Source organism: Macaca nemestrina, chromosome 2 (assembly GCF_043159975.1).
Source record: "Macaca nemestrina isolate mMacNem1 chromosome 2, mMacNem.hap1, whole genome shotgun sequence".
NCBI classification, from domain to species: domain Eukaryota; kingdom Metazoa; phylum Chordata; class Mammalia; order Primates; family Cercopithecidae; genus Macaca; species Macaca nemestrina.
In genome coordinates, this window is record NC_092126.1 from 86,695,516 (window position 1) to 86,721,785 (window position 26,270).

At 35.5% G+C, this 26,270-nt stretch overlaps 1 protein-coding gene and 1 long non-coding RNA gene across 17 annotated transcripts in view; one reads left to right on the top strand and one right to left on the bottom strand.

Moving 5' to 3' along the window:
* Nucleotides 1-26,270, top strand: part of LOC105490003 (neuroligin 1) — a 926,407-nt gene that overhangs the window by 565,389 nt on the left and 334,748 nt on the right. The window lies entirely within an intron of this gene.
* LOC139361918 (uncharacterized) lies at nucleotides 22,453-25,459 on the bottom strand. Its single transcript, XR_011619898.1, has 3 exons — nucleotides 25,303-25,459; nucleotides 23,747-23,946; nucleotides 22,453-22,582 (listed from the first exon to the last, which is right to left on the bottom strand). It is a non-coding gene; the product is annotated as an uncharacterized lncRNA (long non-coding RNA).

Here is a 26,270-nt window from a genome sequence, read left to right on the forward strand (position 1 = left end):
CAAATGGCAAGTGCTTCAGATCCGTGGTGCTTGGGAAGACCCCAAGGATTTTGAGAGGAGTCAGATTTGACATAGTTCTTCCTTCTGGTCTTTTCTATTTCCTCTTTCAGAAACATATGATGAAATGATAATGACTATCAGATAAATCAACAGAGCTTTCTTCTGATATTTTATTTACTTTCCCCTGATTTAGATACAAATCCCATTAGGCAGTGACTAGGTTATTTCTTTGTTCTGAATAATATCAAGCAAATTCTCAATGTACTTCATAAATGTTAATCTCACATGTATCTCTCAACCTGAAAGGTTCAGTTTGGTTTGGGTAAATTTTTCTTAAGATATTTGTCAGATCACACTTCTTTTTATCAATATATATTATAAGTGAATAAGGATCTTTTATTAAATAATAATATAATAAAGAACTATTCCTCTCATTGAAGGAGAAATGTTTAACACCTAAATAATGCATAATGCTATTCTTAGTATTAGGAGATGTGCAAAGGACACTGCATTGCTTTGCAAAACTGTATAATATCATTAGAGAAAAACCGTATGTGCAATAAAATAACTATATGTAAATGAATAACTTCAAATAACATCTGACAATTTTCCAGAATCATTAAAAAATGTGGGATGTTTTGCATTCTGTGGCAGGTAAAAAAACACTAATATCTAAGTTATAATAATAATAATACAGTACTATTATAGTGTACAATACTATATAGTGTTAATATTAGTATTAGTATTAATATACTAATATGATTTAATAATAAACCATTATGTTATATAATAATACAATAATTGATATCTAACTTATTTCACTTCATTGTTTTATGAAGAGGTTTCAAGAAAAAGTGAATAGTGATGCAAATAGTAAAAATTTGCGTTTGAATTATAAGCAAATATTTTATTGACTGCGTGCAAACCACAGATTACATTAATATTATGATAAAACTCAAATGGTGACTTTTTGTATGGAGGATAAGAATTGTTACTTTGTGTAACTATCCACTTATCACTGGGCTTCTTAGCTTTCTGGACTTTTCTCAAAACAGAAGTCAAATTTCACACTTTTTCTTCCCCTGAACCTTTACACCCTGAAAAACCATATTCTGTAAATAAGAAGCAGTTTCTTTGTTTTTTTCTTTTATGAGCATTCTCAAAGTATTTTCTCAGAAAACCTCGTAATGAATCCATCTTCATCACAAAATTAGCCTTTAGGTAAGAATTAAATCACAAGGCAAGTTGAGGCCATACCTTTGTCACTCACATGTCACTATTTAAATATTTCATGAGGCTGATTTAAAAACCAATAATATCTTTTTAAAGACATAAGATATTATGTATGCCTGTGGCAAATTTCTTAATAAAAGAGTCTCTATCCTAGTATTCTGTTTCAAAATTTTATTGCAACTTTGTGAGGTAGGTATTATTATTTCCATTATACAGATGAGGAAAGTAAGGCTTAATGATTACATTGTCTGTCCCAGACCACTCCATTATTTGCAAGCAAAGCTGCTTTTTCAGACTAATCATTGCTCTTAAATTCTGTGGTATGTTCCCATCTTCTGGGAGTTCTGGAGTTTTTCTCTTCGTTATTATTCCCACTGCCTTGGTTCAGGCCATCATCATTTTGCATCAAATCCAACCTAGATTTTAGCAAGCAAAGCCTATCACAATCTTGCCCATGTCAGTTAATTTACAGTTAAACTATCTGGGGGTTGTAAAGGTTAAGGGACCTGCCTAAGATCATACAGCTAAAAATATCAGAGATGAAGTTTAGCTGCAGCTTCGTGAATGAAAGGTACAATTCTTGGTTAAAATCTTGTAATGAGAATTAATAGTTAAAGTCTAATCTAAAACTTTCCTTTTATGTAGTCCAGCATGAAAATATGGATTTGTTTTACCTGCCCTGCATGTCAGTAGATACTAGTTTTATTGGAGCCCAAGAGAAACAAAAAATCCAATAATGACACTCTTCCACAAAGTTGGCCCATTCTAGAATCTTGAAGTTCAAAGTGGCAGGTTTCATTTGTCATGAGAATATAGTCTAAACACACACACACACACAAACACTCTCTCTCTCTCTCTCTCTCTCTCTTACTGTTAAATTGATTCAGACCAATAAAAATCCATTAAAACCAGAAATTAGATTTTGGATACACTAACAAGTGTGTTTTGGTTTTATTTTGTATGTATGTATTTTTGAATATTTTAAACCAATTGTTGGTGAAAGAAACAATGTTTAGCAACCAATGATTAAAAATCACTAGAATTTGTAAACTAAGAGAAAATATTGAATAATATCACGAGGCAAGTTGATAGCTAATACAGATTTTGAGACGCTAAGACCTACTAATCCCCTTGGACAGTGTGAAGCCTACAGCAAAAGCTGTTCTGAGCAAGTTAAAAGTTCTTAAGCATATTTTCAAGGATAATACCTCATGGAGAATATTGAATTAGTTACCAAAACTTTTCATAGGCATGGATTCTGTTGTGCAAAGTTATCATTTTTTTATAAAGACCTTTGGATTTCCACATTAAGTATTTTTTTTTTCATGGATCTTATGTAAAGGTTCTCACAAAATTGACTTAAAATAAGTAGTTGGTTTCTGTATTGTTTCAAACATTTATTCTAGTTTTGTAGTTTATAAATTCAGTCTCTACATCTGCTTTCTCCTTAAGGGCACCATTTTTCATCTTAAGCATGGCCATGTAGATGCCTACCTCCTATACTTCCTCATAAGTACCATGCATATTATGTTTATTACTGTGTGTTTAATTTGCATTGTTCCAGATCCCTACACCACGGGTTTAGAAATTTCAGGTCAGTAAACACTATAAGAAGTATTTCTCTCATTTATTCTAGCATTATAAGGGCAATTACATCTAAGCAGTGTGACACCACTGTGAATTTGCTTGGATGGCTAGGATTACAATGGCAGATGGCAACCCTTGGACGTTATAACTGCAGTTTACTGTAGCATTTTCACAAGTTTTTACATTAAAATTCTCAACTGAAAGGGTGACACAAGATTAAAGATAGGACCTTCAGAATGAAATAACTTGCATAAGCTTTCATTAATTACTGTATTGATTCTATCATTTTTTAAGTCCTCAAGGTATATGTCTTATTTAGTTGTAATACACTGTTATAACATGATAACCTGAAAAGGCAGACTTCCTGGTATCAGTTTTTCACTTGAAAATTGGTGCTTTTGCTTCAGCTTTCATCATTATGTGCTAGGCAGTAAGTATATTTAAAAATTAGAAAATTTTGAATTGACAATGGTTTTATTGTATCTGTATTGGATTAATATTTTTATTTTCACTATTTAGAAATGCAAGAAAATAATCAGGTTTCTTCCCTAACTAAAGTAGCATGTAAAGACCATGTAAAATGAAACTCATTTGAACACAGGGACATATTTATACACAGAAACACAATGAAAGTTTTCTAAATTAACTAAAATTTCAAATTATGGAAATTTTCCTTCTTCCTTCTTCCATCTTTCCTTCCTTCTTCCATCCCCCTCAGCTTCCTCTGATCCCAACCTATAGGCCTCAGACCATTCGGTGAGCAACCAGACCAAAAAGATTTTTAGAAATGTGACCAAAATTAGGATTCACTGACTCTGAGTAAGAACATGAGCTATTAATTATGTGTACATAAACTTCAGCTAATGAACTCTGTGATGATATTAGCTTCATAGGTACTTTTTTTTCTTAATTATAAACTGGATTTCAGATTACTGAGATTATGAAATAATTCACCCATCAATGAGAGGTGTTGAGATATATACAAATGGAGTGAAGATTATAGTTCAGAGAACAAATTAATACACTTCATGAATGTTACTAGTGGCTCAAATTGGGAGATGAGATTTATCATTGAGTTCAGAAAATGATGATACTTCAAACAACAGGTATAACTTGATCAAATTTTTATATTGCAAGTTATTTATTACTACTGAGAATTAAAAATCTGAACTCTGTGAATTTTTAAAATTAATTACAATGGAAAAAATTAGACAGGACTTGTATGCAAGAGAAAACGTATAATCTGCAGCTTATCTATGCCATATCCCTTAGTAAGTGATTGTTACAGATAAATTACTAATAGCTACTAATCACTTGACAAGTGATTTTATTCATATCACCTGTAACATCTTTGCATTATATCTCTAAAATGTTGGGGTTTTGTCAAAATGTGATTAATGCAAAATAAGATAGTAGAAGGAAATGTCTTTCATCAAAAAATGCAAGGCAATTTCTCTGGTCAATTATGTAAGAAAATATACATTAGTGTTTACATTTTCAACATTAACCCTAGATGCTCCATTAATATTTCAAAATTTAAAATGTAATATTTGTCAATGTGACCCAATAATGTAGTTGTTCTGATGTTAAAAAAATCTATCTGGGTTTATATTAAGTACATATAAAACTTATAACGATAAACATAAATAGGCCATTGTGTTACCGAATAGTTATTGAGCACCTATTAATTGTCAAACACTGGGAATACAAAGATGATTAAAAGAGGGTGCTTTCCTTCAAGGAGCTCATTTTCTAGCAGGGAAAACAGAAATTGCATCATATTTTGAGTATGGTTGAGTAGTCACTAATGGTATTCACAAGAACTGCAGTTCCCCTCTTTTCAGGCTCGGAGTAGAATTACACTTCCCAGTGCCTCAAAGTTAGGTATGGCCATTCTAATTGTTTTAGATGATAAAACGTGAGGAAGTGACCCTCCATAGTAGAAAATGTAAGAGCCAGAGCATGACTCAGCGTGTTTCTTTTTCCCCTTGCTCTTGATGCTGAGTACTGAAGCACTTATTTGCCATGGAAACATGGTCTTGGTGGCTGAGTTACTAGAATGAGCAGAGGCCTTTTAGTGATCTCCAGTGAACATGCATAATGACCAATAAATGTATGTTTGTTGTGTTAAACCACTGAGATTTTGGAGTTCTTTGCTACTGCAGTGTGACTTAGCCCTTGCTGACATATACTGCTAGCACTTACAAAATGTCAAGGAGGTACAAAGGAAAAATTTGTGAGCATACTGCTCAAGCTTGTAATAGATAGGATCAAATGAGTAATTAATCATTAATTTGGCTTCTCTAATGCTATAGCTTGACAAGAAGACTAGAATAAACACCCTCCAGATTAGAGGAAGCCCTTAGCGCACCCTCTTTTCTACTCTGCTTCTTATCTGATCAGCTTCTACAGAATGAAGTACTGAGAACAGGCATCAACTCAGCGGCTCCCAGCATCAGTGATTTATGACAGACGTTCTTAGTGGCAAGAGCAGGATTTAGGGATGGTGATCTATAACCCACACAACATTCTACAACCTAACTGAATCAGAGATATAATTTGGGGTGAAATAAGTAAATCAATGTTTTCCAAACCGAACTTGTCAACACAATGACCAGAGGAACCTATTTTAAAAAATTGAAAAAATATTTTAAAGTGTTACTGAACACATGAGAAAAAATGCAAGCCATAGCAAAAGGTTACACAATGTAAAGCATACATCTCTTTCTTTACCTAGACTGTAAGACTTACTCCAAAAATCAGTTAATGTACATAGTTTTTGCATGCTTCCAGAAATATGTAATGTGTATGTATATATGTATAGCCCTAAAATTTCAGCTAGAAATGTTTATCTAACAGAGTTCTCCTGAAAAGAGCTCAACTGTGCTGGACTCAACCAGCAACATTGATTTTCCATGTTCTTATCCCTTCAACTGAAAAGAATCAAGTTAAATCTGTAGGGAATGAAAACTAAACAGCTCTTTACATGAAGGTCCATGTCCTATTGCATTTATCTCGTGGGTTAAAATCATTCATTGATCGCTAATCACCTGTGGTTGTTTACACACAACAGGTTCCCTGGACAGCACAAAACCACAAGGAGGATTATATATACCACAGGAAACAATCAATAAAAAAGGCACATAACGATCTTCCTGAGAGGAAATTGAAAGATTTTCCCTTTGTGACAGTCTGTATATGTGTGATAGGATTGTCAAAACAGACAGAAGGGTTTCCAGCTGGCAGGAAAATGTTTTTAACATTTGGTTTTCATATCCACTTTTCTTGTCTCACTATAATAATATTAAAAATGAAAAAAAACATTTCAAAATTTCTTTTAATAGAGAATTCAATGCTTGTTTTGCTTTTCTCCCCAAATAATAATGAAACATGCCTTTTGTCTCCTTTGGAATATTACTGGGTTTTGTTTTTGTTTTTGTTTTGCCTCACTAATGCCTAAAATATCTAATCAAGAGTCCATTTTTGTTATCCAAAAGAAGTTGAACGACATTAGTTTAGGATTCTTAAAATCGATTTAATGCACTTTTAATTCAAAAATGATTAGTCTTAAACAGAAAGGACATTGTGTATAATCCACTAAAAATATTGAATGTTATGTTTCAGGCACTGGACTAAAAACAGAAACTAAAACCTTCAATGAAATTAAAACTATTCTTTATAAATTTTACACTCAAATAGTTATATCTTTTTGTTTGTTTGTTTGTGTTTTTGAAACGGAGTCTCGCTCTTGTTGCCCAGGCTGGAGTGCAGTGGCGCAATCTCTGCTCACTGCAACCTCCGGCTCCCAGGTTCAAGCGATTATCCTGCCTCAGCCTCCCGAGTTTCTGGGACTGCAAGCATGCACCACCATGCCCAGCTAATTTTTGTATTTTTTAGTAGAGGCAGGGTTCCTGGTCTACAGTGTATACCTAGTTCTCATTTGAGGAAATAATGGAAGTCATTAACTCAGTCAATACCAGTTTATCTTTCTGCATTTTGTTTCAAAACGTTTAATATTTATATAAAACTACAGATTTGTATGTGTCATTCAGAAAAACTGTCCTGAAAAAATTCAATTTAGAAATAGATCTTTCCCTCCAAGTGCCAAAAACAAGCATGAAGGAGTCTGACCCGTCTGAGAACGTTTGCACATAGGGGGACAGAATGTCAAAATTTCCTTGAGATCTTCCAATAATCATATCCTGTTATTTCCTCATTTCATAAATTTGCCTTACAATTTCTCCCCCAGTGATATTTGATAGTTTTATATTTCTCATAAGTAGTTTAAGATGACTGAGTATCTATGTGCCTTTGTCTATGACGTATTCTTAGAACTAGCCAACTGCTTATTGTTATAAATTTCATACTAGTAAATACTTTTATTATATTTTATAAATACTAACTATGCATTGCTTAATGGTCACCATTTACTTTCCCCACTTCTGAAACTTCATGATTCTTACCCCATTTTCCATAATTATAGAAAGAAAAGTTTTCAATGTTACACTTGGTACAGTTTTATAAAGAGGCTTTTGTGTAGCTTTCATACATTAATTATGAAGAGAAAACAGGTGAGAATTCTCTAACTGTGTAAATGTGTAAATACTTTGAGAGTGAATGTCAATATCTACATGCCAGATAGTTTTTGCTTGCTGCTCCAATTATCCCAAGATCATAGTACAGAATCATAATTTGCTCTTCAAACCATTCAGGCCTTCCAGAACACCGCCTGAAATTAAATCTTCTGCTTGTGCATGGCTTATAAAAATTGAATGGCAGTTCATTTTCACAACACATGACAAACATAAAGGAAATTATGAATTAATTTTAAACCTTGCTTAGCGGAGTCTTATCAAATTATGGCACCCTTTGTCTTACTGAAGTCAGGCATCAGAGCTGATATGCTTAATTAGAATCAGGCATCACCAAATGTTTTAGAGTGACTGTTCAGATCATCCTGTTGGACCCCCGGCCTTCCAATGGTTGGAGGCCTAAACAAGGCAATCGACTCAAAAGGTTGACTGGATTTGACTTTCATTTCCATGCATTACATTAACCACCTCAAAACACATTATTGTGCTGGATGTTCAAATAAACAAAAACGAAAGATTTTGAGAGCTTATTTAGATAGATGGATGGAGACAGATAGATAATAGATCAATTAAAATATGTATATATATAATATATATATATATAAAAATACTATACATTTGTAGAAAAACTGCTATAGGAAACGAACTAAAGTTACAACTAACTGTCCTTCTGCAATTATTCAGGAACTAACTATACATTTGATGAATTACTTAGATTTTAGCCTTTCCCATTTTGGCCATTTCCCTATTCATCACATGCCATCATGAGCTTCTAATTAACACCAAACCATGAATACATGTCCATTATCCATCTTAAAAACATATTGTTTATGAACAAGTGACATCCACAGATGCTATGGAGCACTGGCTGTTTACTCCTAGCTACAATGCTGACACTAAGAGATGTCCACTATTGATGTTCCCTCTTTATTTACTACTAAGTGTGTTCTTGTGTTTGGAATATTTTTCCAGGAAAACATCATGGTCAGGAATATTGGCTGTTGGGGGGTATATATATGTGTGTGTATGTGTGTGTATGTATGTGTATATATATATAAAATATGTGTATATATATATACACACACACAGAGAGACGCATATATACATACATAGTGAAGCACTGCCTGTATTTTTGTCATCTTATAATGATTGTTGTACTGTTTGAGAACCAAGCAGTATCTGTGGTAGGTCAGGTTTAGGTCACATCTACTTAGTTAATTTATAAAAGTAACTTCGGAAAAGCACCCCATTCTAATAGTGTTGGCTTGAAGCAGGATCATAAGTGTAAACCTGCAGTGTATCATTTAGTGAAGACTGACCTAGTAGCCATTATAGGATGAAAATCAGGTACCTCAGACTAGTTCAGATCATTATTACATGGTTCAGATTTTACCAGCATATCCTGAGCTCAGAATAGTGCCAACAAGAGTTGAAAATGTGGCATCGACTTCATAGTTCAAGGTTTAGTTTCAACATTTTCTTTTCGCTTTGGAGGAAAAAAAACAGTTTTTATTCCTTAAGCGCAAAATGCAACCAAAAAAGAACAAAATACAGTCAAAAGATGTGTGCAACTTTCTGATGCCTGTGAGAACAAAGTTGTATTTGTTATCCCTTTTTTCATAGTTAATGACAGTCTCAAATATTACCTTCCATGACTGACTAAATCTTCCACTGAAATAATAATATTTATGAAAACCAGGGAAGTAAAAGATACAGACCCGTAAGTTAATGGTAAAACTACATTTTCACATATTAATTTAATTAAACATACAATTTATTTACTCGTTATTCTCTTTTTGGACCGACAGTGTAACATATTGGTAGACCTAAAAGTAATGAAGGACAGATCAGATGTGGTGGTTCACACCTGTAATCCCAGCACTTTGCGAGGCTGAGATAGGTGTATTGCTTGAGACTAGGAGTCTGAGACCCTCCTGAGAAACATGGCAAAACCCCATCTTTACAAAAAATACAAAAAATTAGTTGGGCATGGTGGCGCATGCGTGTGATCCCAGCTACTCAGGGGGCTGAAGTTGGAGGGCCATCTGAGCCCCGGGAGGTAGAGGCTGTAGTGAACTGTAATGGCACCACTGTACTCCAGTCTGGGGGACAGAAGACCCTGTCTCAAAAAAAAAAAAAAAAAAAAAGTAATGAAGGATATAAAAATATATTTTTCCTTTGTGAGCATTTAATATTAATTACTTTTTAAATGGGTCATTATAAATTTATCTAATTATTGCAACTCCAACACTGTCCTTTTGGGGGCAAGTATTCTTTCTTTGGATTTCAGAACCAAACAGCTCTTAAGGCTTCAGTTCTGCCCCTACAACTCTCATCTGGAAAACAAGTGAGCCCAGGAAAGCACCTAAGTCTATAACTCAACTTCAATGAAAGCACATTCAGAATGAATTATGTTTGAGCTGTTTCCTCTTTGTTAGGTAATGGCGAGTCTGCTCCCCTTGAATTGGGTAACATATCGTGTCATCTATTTTGTTAGAGTGCTCTAAGACTTGATAATGAATCAATGATTGAAGCTTTTGGAGGAATTCGGCTTCTTGGTTTGTGGGAGGAGGGGTAGGTCTGTGCTTTTGTGTTTTACAGGCAGATTTTCTTCTCTGCCATTTTATTTTGCACATCTCTTAGCATTATTGCTGAAACGTGAGAACAGCATTTAGGAAGCCTAACAAAGCTTCCCAAGTGTGAAGCTGTGACATTTTGTTATTCTAGAACCACTTCAGAAAGCAACGTCTTATTTCTACTTAACATTTAATGTTTTGCAGCTGCTAAAGAATTATTTACAAAGTAGTAAAACAGAGAAAAAACAATCCTTTCCCAACATCATTAGTAATAAATATGTTTGCTTATATTTTCTAAAGAAGTCACAAGAAACGCAGATAATGAGCGACTATTTGACAGACATGTACAAATGTGCCAGCCAATATTAGACAAAGAAAAATACAAAACAATGAACTCAAACATTGTATAATGTTTTATAAATGTCATTTTAAGTGTCCAGTTAATAGTATGGGTGTGTGTGTGTGTATATATGTGTGTGTGTGTGTGTGTGTGTGTGTGTTTTGTCCCTATGCAAGGAGGATTAGAAACCTTCCAGAAAGGAAGCATTGTATCACCTTCCTCCTTTTTATAATATAATGTATGCTCGTATTTTATTTTACGGTAATTCCCAATTGAGCCTATTTAAAATGAATCACAAATGAACATGTGGAGAAAAATGCCATATTAAAAAAGGAGAGAAATTGAATTTCTCTCTGAAGCTTTGTTTATATAGGCAACGTGAAGTCAATAGAAACCATCTCTGCAGCATTTACTTGGTGCTCTATGTTAGAACTGAAGAGAGAAACTGGGAGTGGCAACCTTCTCTGGCCCTGGAAAAGTTCACTGGATGAAATGTTACCAGTCAGTTATCCCTGTCCTAAACCTAGGACGTTTGCTCTCAAGGGTATAGTCTGACTGGCAAGGCTAAGAAGGAATGGAGATATGATTTGAGCTAGAAAAAACGATGATTCCAATCAAGTCTCTTAATAACTTTTCCTATCATCAACTCAGGTTCAACTGGAAAGTGTGAAACTCCTCTCTAAGGCTGTCTTTTACTTTTTCCCATCACGCCCGGCTTTTTGAGTACATCTTTGCTCCTTTCTAGTCTGAAAATTTAATGCTGGCTATGTTAACTGTGTAATTTGTAGACTGTTAGCTCCTTGAAGGAAATGGTCTTACCAAATTCACATGGGGTGTAGAGAGTTGGTATTCAGTGATCATGATTTGTATAAATGGATGTGTAATAAAGAAGAGTTTTAACCAAAAATTTTATTTGTTCTGTCTGGCTAGGATTCTTTGGGTAACTTTATATTTGACAAACTTTGATGGTGAAGAGAAAATGAGATGGAGGCCACTTACTGAATAATTTGGACCCTTAAGCCCCCTTTACCTGGACTTAAATGGAAATTTGATTGGATTGCTTTCATCCAATCTGGGCTTCATTTGATCTGATTTGAAAGTCAATAACACGGTTTGATAGAAGGACTTTAATCTATGCCTCATCTGCTTGATTTCAAAAGTCTTTGGAAAATTGGAAAAAGGTGGGTGTTTTCCATCGTGCCTGGGCTCCCTTTAGAGGGGGTGGTGGGAACAGGAACCAAAAACTCTGCTCTCTGGTGATGTTGGTTACATCTGTGCAGCTATCAGTGTTTCCTCCTACACCTCTATCCTAACAAATACATTTTTTGATGTGGGTGTAAACCTAATTTTCCTGTGCATAATGCTAGTGCCTCTGGAGTGTGCAGAGCTGGCTGGAATGTGCTCTAAGTGGTTTGGGAATAAAGGCTTTTCTTGTCATTATTTGCAGTCTGTAGTATTCAGCTGCCAACCCATGCCATATTATTTGTGTGATGCTTGGTGACAGTCTGTGTTGAGTTTTAGCTATGATTTTTGACATAATTTAATGAGCTGGAATGCCATTTTCCACTGTAAGAAATACACACATATTTTCAATGCCAGTGAAAAGTTGTTTATTTTATACATATATTATTTTTCTGAAACCAGAATGTCTACTCTTAACAAATATTAACATTATATGTTCAGTATGTAAAATGTACTTTTTTTTCCCCACGCGCATTTATGAGAGGTTTAGTCGTCAGCATAATTGAAGGAAGAAAATGTACCTACTTGGTTGCACAAGGTTTGCTTCTTTCCTATTCTTCCTAATTAGCTTTTAACAAGCTGTCAATCCTCCACTCTATATGTTGCATTTGTAAAGAAAGGACAAGGATGAGCTGCAATCTCCCTGTGAAAACAGACTGTGCTTCTTAAGGCAGGTATATCCAGGCTGTCAGGGTAGGTCCAAGCCCTACAACTTTGAGTCAAATACAATATGATTTTTGCCTGGTGCCATAAACTGATGTTGAGCACATATTTATGTGTCTGTGCCATCTGCCCTTTTCCTTAGAGATGTCATCAGCTTTTTCCACACAGACTCACTTTAACACAACAGAAAAAGGCCCACCTAATATTTTTTGTTTTGTTAAATTAGAATTTAGAAATGCAAATTATTTTTTTTCTAATAAAAGAAGTAATACACGTTCAATGTGAAGGATGTAAGTAATTCACAGAATTTTACCCAATAAACCAAAATCACCTCTTAATCAATCATGCAGAGATGACCAGCTTAATATTTTAATGCATTTCTTTGGGCATTTATGTAATGATTTGTGTTTGGTTGTGTGTGTGTACAGATATTTGTTGTTTTCTTCATAGGAAGGTTGCATTTTGCATATTATTTTCATAGCACGTATTTTTATTTACCAATAGTTTATGAACATTTCCTTTGTCAATAGTATTGTTTACAGCACTATTTTTAATACCACTCTAGCATAAGGCAATAAAATAATTTACTTAATCTTCTATTAATGGATGTTTAGGTTATTTTTCAGTTTTTGCTATTCATAAATTATCTCTGTGCAGTTCACGTTATGTATTTAGTATAGATTCCTAGCCATGATGTTGTTGGATCAAACGCTACGTACATGTTGGATCTAACGCTATGTACATGTTGGATCTTTTATAGCAATCGCAAATTGACCTACCGAAAGATTAACTAATCTTGTACTTCCACCAGCAAAGAATGAAAGTTTCTTCCTATGCACTGTCCTCTACTCAATGGGTCTCTCATTATCTTTAGTCACTGCCAATATGTCCATTGAAATATGGAATCTTGTTTCTTTAATTTACACCGGCAAGAACAAATGCTTATCATATGTTTAATGGTCACTTCATTCAAACAAGAAAATGCAACTTCAGAAGCATCACAGTATCATGTTTAAGTGAGGGCTCTAGGGCATCAGAAAACCTGGTCCTCCACAACACTTCACCCAATTCATGTGGACTGGGAATTGTCTTCACTTGTCTATATAATGTAATCGGTAATGGAAATGAAATCACAGATTGTTATGATTAACTATCTAACAGTTGTTAGGTTTTTTGTTTTGTTTTTGTTTTTGTTTTTGAGACAGGGTTTTGCTCTTGTCACCCAGGCTGGAGTGCAGTGGCATGACCGCAGCTCACCGAAACCTCTGCCTCCCGGGTTCAAGCGATTCTCCTGCCTCAGCCCCCCGAGTAGCTGGGATTACAAGCGTGCACTACCACACCTGGCTAATTTTGTATTTTTAGTAGAGGCAGGGTTTCTCCATGTTGGTCAGGCTGGTCTGGAACTCCTGACCTCCGGTGATCTGCCCACTTCAGCCTCCCAAAGTGCTGGGATTACAGGTGTGAGCCACCACACCTGGCTCAGTTGTTAGGATTAATCAAGTCTTAACATACAATAGTGATAAGAAAAATAATAATGGCCTGAACATCTCCATAGTATTTACTGTATTCCAGGCACTGTCCTTAGCCCTTTGTATATTTTAACTCTTTTACTGTATTATGAAGCTATATATAAAGCTCTTAGCACAATGCTTGTCAGGTAGTAAACTCTCAATACATGTTAACTGTTATTTTTTAAATAATTAAACTTTTCTGATAACATGTGCTGCCAAAAGTGCACATGGATTAATTTTATGGATGAAAATTAATTTTATCAAAACATCTTCAAATCATCAACATTAAATTCCTTTAAAATATACAATACAGGCATTGAGTACCATGAACATTCACTTAGAATTTATTTTTAGCTTAATGTAAGATGAAATTATAAGATGTTTAAAAATAGGTTTTTAAGTAATATAATGATTATTGAACTATCAAATGCCAATATCTCTCTTAGCCATACTTGAAATATACAAATTAAGTATAGAGTTAAGTAAATATCTAACCAATTGGAGTAATAGAGGGACTTTATTTGACAATCAAAAAATGAATGATTTCTTCATCTCACTGAGTGGTAGTATGGTTGTACCTGCTGCTATATGAGGTCAAGCAACTGAATGGTAAAATAGCTAACCATGTTCATTTGCTTCTTCATGGCCTGACATTTGGCTTCAAGTGAGGTGAGTCTCTGTTTCCTAAGGTTAGCATCAACACACAGGACTCTATGATACAATGTTATAGCACAGAGGTGTAGGTATGAACACATATTTTATTGTTAGAAAACCTATCTTCAAACCACAGGTTTCCTTTTTAGAGTTGGTTGGCACTGGGAATGTTAGTTAAATTCTCCAAATTTTAATTTCTTTATTTATATAATGGGAGTATTTACCTCAGAGGCTAATGTGAGAATTAAATGAAATAAGAAATGTCAAGCACATAGCACAGGGCCAAGAACATGTAACTAAGCTGTTAGCTGTTGATTTTATCATTACAGCAGAGACAATGCCAGATTATTCAACACGTGTTTTATTGATGTGCAAGACCTGACTTTGAAGTATCTGCAGGACAAAATAGTTGAGACGGCCAGAAGACACATAGGTTTCTTAGTCTGAAACTCACAGGAAAGACCAGAGTTTGAGAAATAATTTGTCCTCTGTAGAAGGGTGAGTAAATGGACAGGGATAGAAGTTTTAGGAGAAAGATTGCCCCTGAAAAGGTGAGAGACAATAGTGTCTAGGACAAAGGAAGAGGATACATTCCATAAACAGGGAGAAGGACATCTATGCCATAGTAACAGAAAGATAGACCAAGATGGGTACAGATAGATGCATGAATATTTACATGTTTGTCTCAAACTGTTCTGAAACTCCAGTACCTGTGCTTATGAGTGTTAAACATTAATGCTTTCCTGCCTGGTTATTCCTAAAGTTTTATTTTTGAATGATTCCGTGATTGGACATTATACTTGATTATGATAAACTCAAATTTTGTGGCAACCCAGACAGACTTTAGATGAAATAAAGAGAATTGGGGAAATTCATAATAATATATTTTAAAGAATTTTTTTAACAAGCAGAAGATACAATTTAGTAAATTTAAAAAAAATAATGTTTTATATCTCCAAAAAAGTTTGCCCTATATGCAGACACCTCTCTTCACTCCATTTTTTTTTTAACTAGGGTCAACCTATGTAAAAATATATTAACTCATAAATTGAAACAGCTAAACAAGATAATCAGTATAAATGAGAATTTAGATAAAAAGCTCGCAGCACAGTCTTTCTGAACACACAGTTCTCTTTATATAAAAATAGCATGTTTTAGATGTCTTTTACTATACTTGCAAATCTCAAGGTGTAAATATATTTTTCTGAATATATTCCTTAATAGTTCAATAATTGGTTGCAAAAAGGGGCTTTATGTGTGATTCAGCCTTTAGTCATTTTTCTCTTCTAGCAGAAGTGATATATTTAAGAAAGAGAAAACTTCTTAATCTACAGAGTGGAAAAGAGCAAAACTGTAAATAAGACATAATTAGAAAGATGTATCTTCTTATATGATTTGGGGCATTTTTAAAGTTCTTCCTCTGCTTATTTATATTTTCAGAAAAATTCCCCTAATAGCCAATGCATAAATGTCAATTTATAGACTCTGGGGTAAAAGAGGCATCTGGATTGTGCTTTTGAGACCTTGTCTTTACTACTTTCAGACTGAATGTGATGAATTGTTAAATAATCTTCAGCTGGTAAAACCAAGTCTTAAAAAATGAAGACATCCTATAAACATTCAGTTTGAAAATACTAAAAAATATCTGTATAATATTATGTCAGAAAGTGAAGCATGACATTGTCATAATTCTAAAATGAAAATTTAATAGAACTAGAATTTATACAAATTTATTACAGTGAGTTTACCAGCGTTGCTAGAGTTTAAGATGTCAGAGGAGGAAATCATTATGTCTGGCATTGCTGGATCAATTACCTTTGTGGCCTCTAATAAATTTCGTCTTCTGATTTTCATGGATGTTTAACCATCTGCTCTGGAGAGATTTCCATTTATATACCTGGAAAATGCTTCAACTGAGTACTTATTAGCTGTTAGCAACTGAAAGACAGATATAGTTCTGTGGTTACTGTGACATAGACAAACATTGGGACCACATGATCACTTTATAATGAGATTTAGTATCCTTTTGTAGTTAACAAAAATAAAAAATTTGGTAAAATTATTGTTTTTCTTTACTATCTATAAATGCTTCAAAGAGTAGTTAATAGAGTAATGTATACTAAAACGTTTAACTATTGAACAAATGGAACTGTTGGTAAACACCTTGGAATTTTGTTTCTGTGAATGTAAAACTTTAATTCAGCCAAGTTTGTTTTAGCTCACATATAAATATTATGTAAGCATTTGCTGACATAAAAATATATTTACTGGGAACTATAACATTTGTTTTCACATTTACAAAAATATGGTATCAGAATACTGATGTGTATGCTGGAACTTTAATCTTATCATTAGGTTGGTGCAAAAGTCATTGCAGTTTTGCCATTACTTTCAATGGCAAGCACTGAACTAACAAATACATATGTTTATATGCAAAGGAGAGTTTAAGAAAATATACTGATGTTCAAACTTATTCTAAAAAGGTCCTAAACAATACAAAATAAATATGTTATTTTATTTATTTATTTATTTATTTATTTATTTATTTATTTGAGATGGAGTCTTGCTCTGTCACCCAGGCTAGAGTGCAGTGGTGTGATCTTGGCTCACTGCAACCTCCGTCTCCCAGGTTCAAGTGATTCTCCGGCTCAGCCTCTTGAATAGGTGAGACTACAGGAGTGAGCCACTATGCCCGGCTAATTTTAGTAGTTTTAGCAGAGATTCTCCAGCTCAGCCTCTCAAGTAGGTGGGACTACAGGAGTAAGTCACTATGCCTGGCTAATTTTAGTATTTTTAGCAGAGATGGGGTTTCACCATGTTGGCCAGGGTGGTCTCCAACTCCTGACTTTAGATGATCCACCCGGCTCGGCTTCCGAAAGTGCTGGGATTACAGGCCTGAGCCACCATGCCTGGCCTGTTATTAATTATACAAAGAGAGTTTCAGCACAATTCTTTGTCTACCTGACTGGAAAAAAATGAAAATGAAGAAAATTTTCTTTGGAAAATTATATGGTAGTCTTTCAATTTGTTAAAATTTGTCGAATACATGTATATGTCATCTGTTAAAATCAGACTCTGGTTAAGACTTGTGTTCAAACTTTTTAGCAATTTTGATTAGTTTATTAATAATTCTGAAGCCACAACATCGTCCACCTTATGTCTTCTTTTTCCTATTAGATGTAAACTTTCTAAGAGCAGGTATCATTCTTTTTTTTTTTTTTCTTTGTTTTGAGATGTAGTCTTGCCTTGTCACCCAGGCTGGAGTGCAGTGGTGCGATCTTGGCTCACCGCAACCTCCGCCTCCCAGGTTCAAGTGATTCTCCTGCCTCAGCCTCCTGATAGCTGGGATTTCAGGCACACATCACCATTCCTGGCTATGTTTTGCATTTTTAGTAGAGATGGAGTTTCACCATGTTCATCAGGCTGGTCTCGAACTCCTGACCTCGTGATCTGCCTTCCTCGGCCTCCCAAAGTGCTGGGATTACTGCCATGAGCCACCGCACCAGGCCAAGACCAGGTATCATTCTTATCTCTGTATCCTATATCATACATCTTAGTGTCCTCCAAATAGTAAAATCGACATTTCATGTATATATATCCCATACCATTCTTGCAAATTTTAATGTGTGCCTTGCATTTTCACATAATTTTATTGTGGCTTAATGTTAAACCATTTTGGTTAGATTTTTCACAGCATAACTTACACGTAGTGCAATAAAAGTACGTGTCTGTGAACAAAGGCATACTGTTGAGAACATTTAATATTGCACCTGATATTATAGCCAGCATTATTTCCCTTTCTTTTCATAAGGACACTATTTTTATGTGAGGGGTGGGTTGCAGGTAGGAAAAACACTGTTCCATTTATCAGTCTGTGTACTTCCAGCATAGCAAACTTCCTCCAGGTCTGTAGATGGGCATGTAGCATGGGTCTGTTCAGTCAGTCCAGCCAATCCCACAAAGATAGGTTTAAAGGTGGGCACATTTCCCAGTAAGAGGCAACAAGCCTGGAATCCCAGACTTGACTCTCTCCAGAGTCACTGAGATGAAGAATGTGTGCCTGGAGCTGCTAGCAGTCATGTTGCCCTCCAGAAGAGAGCTGTTGCCTAAGAATGTACACAAGAGGTGAGGCAAGGAATAGTCTTTGTGACATTTTTTTATTCCTGAATCTTGTCACGTTTTAATCTAGTGCTATCCTGGATTTTTCAGTTATAGAAGCTAACAAATGGCCTTATTTTTCCTTAAGCTTGCTTGAATTGTATTTATAACCCTTGCAACTTAAAGAAGCCTGATTAATAGAGTCATCTGTACTGTGGTTATTTCATCTACAAAGCAAGGGACTGGAATAGATAGCTGTTGCATGATTTCCCTTTCAGAAATCAGTCTATATGTATAAGAGCATGAACTTAATTACAGAGATCCCGTGTGTTTATTATATCAAGATAAACTGAAAATGTTTATTATTTTCCTTCATTTTATTTTTTGTCTTACTACTAGTTTTTTTAAGTGGTTAAAATTTACTTTATTTTGAGACAGAGTTTTTGCTCTTGTCACCCAGGGTGGAGTACAATGGTGTGATCTCAGCTCACTGCAACCTCCACCTCCCAAGTTCAAGTGATTTTCCTGCCTCAGCCTCCCGAGTAGCTGGGATTACAGGCACACACCACAACACTGGGCTAATTTTTGTGTCTTTAGTAGAGACGAGGTTTCACCATGCTGGCCAGGCTGGTCTCGAACTCCTGACCTCAAGTGATCTACCCACCTTGGCCTCCCAAAGTGCTGAGATTACAGGTGTGAGCCACCATGCTCGGCCCTAAAATTTACTTTTAACCTCTATATCTTTCCATGATTACTCTGCTGTTTATCAGCATTCAGAGAGGCTTAGAATTATCTATTTAAAAATTACTAATAAAAGGCAACTTATTGTATTTAAACATATAAGTGACTGTCAGAGAAAACAATTCACATTTATAAAACAGGTTATAATACCTGGTCCTCTTACCTGATGCTTACCAAATCTTGTTATCATTACCTAAGGTGTTTTTCAAAAAGATGAATTTTGTGTAAACAAAAAATAATACTTATTGATTTTCCTGCAGAAAAAACTTCATGGAAAAGAAAAAAAGTTATTGTTATGTTTCTGAATTAAGCTCTGTTCAATTTTAGAGCTGCTTGTTATCCAATTGGGCACTAAACTAAGGTGAACATTTATCTTGATTAATGGTAGACAGTCCTGGACTGCCTGGGACCATTTTATTTATTTATTTTTTTACTTACTTACTTACTTATTTACTTATTTATTTATTGAGACCAGAGTCTCACTTTGTCACCCAGGCTAGAGTGTAGTGGCACTATCATGGCTCGCTGCAGCCTCAACCTCCTGGGCTTAAGTGATCCTCCCACCTCAGCTTCCCAAGTAGCTGAGACTATAGGCATGCACCACCATGTCTGGCTAATATTTTATAGATAAAAGTTCTCCATATGTTGTCCAGGCTGGTCTTGAACTCCTGGACTCAAGCTACCCTCCCACATTGGCCTCCCAGGTGCTGGGGTTACAGGCTTGAGCCACTGTACCTGACTCATCTCTATTTATATCTGCTTTCCTGATGTAATTGCTAATGGTCCCCCATTTTGCTATCAAAAGTGTTCCAGTTATGAGAAAAATTATGTGTTCATCCCAAGTATGGCCACCAAAGATGTTCTAAAGTTAAATGATAAAGGAAAATGATATAGTGATGAACTCGTAACACTTTGAAAATAAATGAGGTATCTGACAGACATTTTACAACTACCAATGGTAAATAGGGAAAGAATTTGTAAAATCAATAAAAATGCCAAATATTATCATCATCAGGCTACTGTAACTTATTGACAAGAAAAAATGAAAAACAATGCATATGCTTATTGCTGAATTTAGCTGCACCACTAACCCTCAATGAACTATTCTTCAGAAATAGCAATCAAGCCTGACCCAGGGATAGCACATGGCTTCTGTATATCTATGCATTCTGTAGCAAAACTTGGTGCCAGGTGAAGCACAGGTGCAATCATCTACATCAGTAGTCATCAATAAGAAAATCTTTCTAAATTTTAAATCTTGAGGGAAGTGTAAAAGCTTATTATTGTTATTATCATTATCGTTGAAGTGCATAGAAGTGTAACTGCTGTCATAGGGAAACCTGCATTTGAAATTTGTAGGAAATTTGCTTTGCAAGATAAATTTCAGTTCTAGCTTCCTGAATAAACTGTTCAGTTGAAGTGGAATCAGCATTTCACAATGTCTGCCTACCATTTCAAATGTCACTTCTTGAGTTGCTTCTTCCCACATCCCACTTTCTTCGTGTATGTTCTTTCAGTAGAACCAATGTACTTCTGAGGCAATAAGAGAAATAATCACTGATTAGGTAGAACTGACTATTGCTCATATGGTCACTAAACTAAGATTCAGACACAGAGGACAAACTGAAACCAAGGTTGCTCTTTCCAGACTCTCCTTTTTAATTTATTTGCATCATTTTATGTAGAGTATCTTAAATAGCAACATAAACATACATATATATGCACACATACAGGGATAGTGGGCTAACTCACAAATACGAGAATTAGTCATTGAATCTGGAAATAATACTGAGTACTTGTAAAATCCATAAAATCTCCATTAGGTATGAAAAGGTTGTAGAGAGGGAATTGGCAATTATTTTCAGTCTAAGGCCAGGTAGTAAAAGTTTTAGGCTCTGCGGACCATATGATTTTGGCTACAACTATTTGACTCCACCATTGTGGCACAAAAGCAGCCACAGACAAAACACTAACAAATGAGTGTGGCTGTGTTTCCATAAAAACCTTTATTCATGAACACAGAAATGTGATATTCATAGAATTATCATCAGTCATGAAATCAAATGCTTTTTTTGAAATGTTTCAACCACTTAAAATATAAAAATCATTCATCCTTAGCTCATAGGCCATGGAAAAATAAGTCAATGGGCAAAATTTGGTATGTGAACCATCTTTTGCTGATGCTGCTCATAGAGCACTAATACAGTTCTCTCTCAGGGAGAAAAAAATAAAGAATTGTGTGTGGCATTTAGCAAAGGTTCCCAAATATGCTTTAAGATGCATGTAATGTTGTTAAAATGAGGTGCCACATTTTTCCCCTTAGAAAATACAGATTATTACAGTGCTAGGAAAGTGCTATGAAAACAACAGTTTCTAATTTTACATACAGAGTCCATGATAAATACACCTCCAGAACAATGCTTTGTTATACAGAGATATGATGTCATTTTCATGTATAGCCAGCTTCCTTGCCAATCAAATAATACTATAGATAGGTGTGACATTATGTTCAGGCATAATCAGTTTTGACTGATAGGTTGGAATATGGAATATAAACAAGAAACTGGAGAATAATTGCTTGACTTAAACTTCAGATAAAAATTGTTGAAGAAGACTAATATTACTAACATGAATGTATTAGAAATTATCTAAAAATTGTTTCTTCTGTAACTGTCAAGATGTAATCTAATGATGAGAGAAAGAACCTTGGAAATTTCTATTATTATTTAATTTATTGTTTAGTCAAATGGGTCATTTTAAATAGATCACTATTACAAATATAAGTATTTTTGGTACAATTAGAGGTCATTCAGAATACATAAGAATAAATATAGTTTAATGTATGAAAGAATAAATTATAATCTGATATCAATTATTAGCAAAAAATATAATTAATGCTATATTCCTACTAGTGGAATAAATATTTTAAAATACAAAACTTCATACAATAAGCTTTTTTAGAGCTTATGTAGATCTTCAAAGATGTTAATATTAAAGTATCCAAATTTGATAAGGCAGAGTTTAAATGTTTCATTTCATCATGTGGTTTGTCCAAGCCTGTCATTTTAAAATAAATAAATCAAGCAGAGAGATGCAAAGGGACTTATTTAAGGTTACACAGCAAATTAGCAGTGAATCAAGACAAGAATACAGCCTTTTTCTATTACAATATTCTATAACCAAAGGAAGCAAGAGAAATCTAGCTTGTGATCTGAGGAAATAAGAATGTTTGAAATTGACCAACAGGTTTTTCTTTATTGTTGTAATCTCCTTCCTCCTCTTTCCCTTCCTCTTCCTCCTTGTTCCCTTATCTCTTCTTCCTTCATAAGCTAGTTAAATGTTATTCTGGGAAAAAATAAATATGATTTGAATTATTGCTAACATGAAAAATAAAATTTTATGTGTTCTCAATTTAATTATATTTTATGAAACATTAACTCTGACATGATGGTGGTACGAACTGTATGGTGTAATATTTCTGATGTACTAAATGCACTTAAAATTGTGGCTTTTATGTATGGATATGATAGTTTTCTTAAAGGGTTGTCAGTGTAAACATTCTAAATAGAACAAAGCATAATGATACCAGTCATGATTGAAACATTTTATTGATAAATAACATTAAATATAATCTTCCCACTCATGATTCCTAAGAAAGATTAGTAAAATCCTACATAGTAAACAGCTCACAGACTTCTATGGAGTTGGGAAAATTTATTTTTCCCACTGATCAGAACTTTTCTTCAGAGAACTCACAGTTTCCTACTGAGTTGGATTTTTTTTTTAAATGAGTTAATAATATGGTGAACATTATAAAATGGTGATTTTAGGCATGTATGAAAAGCTATCAATAACAAAAATAGAGATATATCTACAGAATTATGATGCATATTACAATATAGCAAAAATATTTGGAGAGTAAAGTGATTTAATGAGAATTAAATACTATTTAAGATAAATTTTAAATATCTTAGTGGTAAAAGTATATGTCTTTCTGAGAAAATCAAATGTATTTATTTGACTGGATAAATTGTTTATCCAGACAAATATTAATCAACATTTATTAATTATTATCTATATTACAGCAAAAAGGGCAATATTATGAACATTTTCTTCCCCAAACAGCTGCTCAAACTCTGCACATCATAATGCAGATATAAATAGCATAGCTCATTATATTTTAGATAGCTGGAGTCTATTACACACTTTTAAAAATTATTATTTTGCTCTGCCTATTTTTCTCTCATGAGTTACAACTAAATACTGACATGTAAAAGAAACATGATTTAAAACTAGTTTTCCCCCAATATCCATTCTCCCCTTCTTGGAGAACCTGAGACTTTTAGCCCAGAATAACAGCTATATTATTTAGACTCATAAACAATAATTTTTAGGCAGCTAAACAATCATTTCAAGAGACATCTGCATTATTTTGACCTACTGGGTCACAGCAGAAAATGCTATGTGCTCCTTACAGGTTGGACTCTTAAGAGAAAGAATAAATCTTACTTATAGTTTCTGCTCCCTCCTGTGGGCCTGAATGTAGATTTGGTATTGTCATGAGATTCTTGGGGTGTTGCTTCACCAGCTGGAAACCTCTGTAGCCAGTGGCACCTGTGCCTCAGTTTTGCTTGGGCCTGCTGGGCTCATTCTGTCCACTCAGCCTGGCAGGCTGTGCTCGGCTTGTGCTACTGGCCTGAATCCCACACCTGCCAAGGAAAGTCAAGCGTGAAACAGCAAGGGGTGTGTGAGTGAGTGAGCATTGGGTCCAGCCACTGCACACAGCCAGGCACACCAGGTGCTGGCTCCCTGTGAGGCTGCAGCTGGACCAGGCATACCACAAGCAGCTTCCATGGTTGGCATCAGAAGCTTGGAGACACCAAGAACTGCAGAGCCCCAGACAAGGTGTAACAGCTCTGGCTTGGAGAGCTCCTAGATCTGGTATCCCTAGAGGGGCTATAGCTCTTCTCTCCTTCTCTCCTTCTTGTCACCCTCAACATGGCAAGCAAGGGGCATGTTTCAGCCCTGTTAGTTATAGCTCTTTTAGCCCCGCCATTTGACAGGTTCCAAGTTCTTGTCTGACATCCAGGAAAAATGAAGTACATGGACAGGTGGAGGTTGAGCAAGGTGAAGAGGAACTTTATTGAATGACAGAACAGCTCAGGAAGGAGACCCACAGTGGATAGCTCCTCTCCACTGGCAGGGCATCCTGATGAGTGTTCAGCTCTCAACAGAGAGGAGACCCTGGAGTGGGTAGCTCCTCTCCGCGGCTGGTTGTCAGTTCATTTACTCAGCTCTCAGCAGAGAGGAGACCCTGGCATGGGTAGCTCCTCTCTGCAGGGAGGTCATCCCATTTTCTCCTTGAATCTCACTGAGTCTGGGGTTTTTATGGGCTTCTGAGGGGAGGAAGTGTGAGCCAATTGGTCCAAGGGCAGCCATGGGTAGGCTTGGAAAAAGCACCATAAGTTCCCACTCTGGTCTGTGAGACTGGCAGCCTGTCCCCCAAGATTCAGGCCTTCCCCAGCTTGAAGGCAGGGCTTCACTGGGACTCTCCCCTTCCTGCCCTGGTGCCTGTTTGCCTCCTACCACTGTTCATAGCACCCAGGCTGCTCATGCTGAGAGATGCCTGCAGGCCAGTGCTGAGTTGTCCTCAGCACCCCCTTGGCCTCTCTCCCATGCTCATTGGTGCCCAACGTCTGGAGGGGGCCTAGGCAGCAGGGGGTTTTCATGTCAGTACTGCCCTGAGCATGCACACACCTGGCCAGGTTGTGACAGTGCCCTAGCTCAGTCTCAACTTTGCTGCAAGATCAGAGCAAGTGTCAGGAGCAGGGAGAGGCCAGGCAGTAGGAGCAGGCACTTCTGAGCCTATGAGGGAACGGGGTGACTTCCCAGGCGCCTGAGAGTGCAGAGATGCCTGGATCTGCAGCTGTGGTTTGGGTGGCTGCAGCTATGCCTGGGAGGGCAGGACACCTGCCTACTTCCAGCCTCCAAGAGCACAGGGATGCCCAGGTCCACAGTTACAGCTTTGGTGGTTGCAGCTGCACCTGGGAGAGCAGGGCTCCTACCTGCTTTGTGGAGCCCACAGCCCCAGCTGCTCCTTCCCACTGCAGCCAGTGTTTTTGCAGTGGCTGATCCAGATGGGCTGCTGCTGCCATCAGTAATGAGACATATTTATCAAACTAGAAGCAGGAAACACCTAGAAATGGCAGAGTAAAAAGAGAAAAGGAGTCTTAGGTCTCCCATGCCTGGAGTCACCATAGGAATCCTGGACTGACAATGCTTATGTTGATACATGAGAACGAAAGAAAACTTTTGCTTCTTGTACCCTAACTTTCAAATTTTGTTATTTATCAAGATGACCATATGGTTTTTTCCCATTATCTAATAATATGAGGAATTACATAAACATTGAATAAAATAATCAAAGAATGAATATTTTTGCGTTCTTGATTAAAACTCTACTTGGTCAACTTTGCAATAGATTCAGTTTGTTTCTATTTCATTTAAGCTATTTACATCAATATACAAAAGTGCTATTAGTCTGAAATTTTTATTTTTTAATTGTTTTGATATTATAGTTGTGCTAGATTTATAAAATAATTTTCAGAATCTTCCATATTTTCTGTGCTCCTACATAATTTATATGTGAGGTAAATATTGGTTTTTGGAAAACTTTAAGGAAATTGCTTTTAAACCACTATGGCCTAAATATTTTCACCCACTTTTCCATTCTTACATAATTATTGATATTCCTAGCCTTCCTTTTTTTTTGATCAATTTTAATCAACCATATGTTTTTAGAAAATCATATTATACTGAGATTTGTATATCAGATTACACAGATTTGTATATGACATTCAAAAACATTTTCTCAGATTTTTGATCTTCTTTCTCATTCGTAATATAGTGCTCTTCAGTTTTACGCATTACTGTTTCCTCGGCATTACATAAGACTGAAGTTTATATATTTAATTGTCTTTGTCAAATAATCTCCACTGACTTTTCTTCTTTACAATGTATTCACTTACTTCCT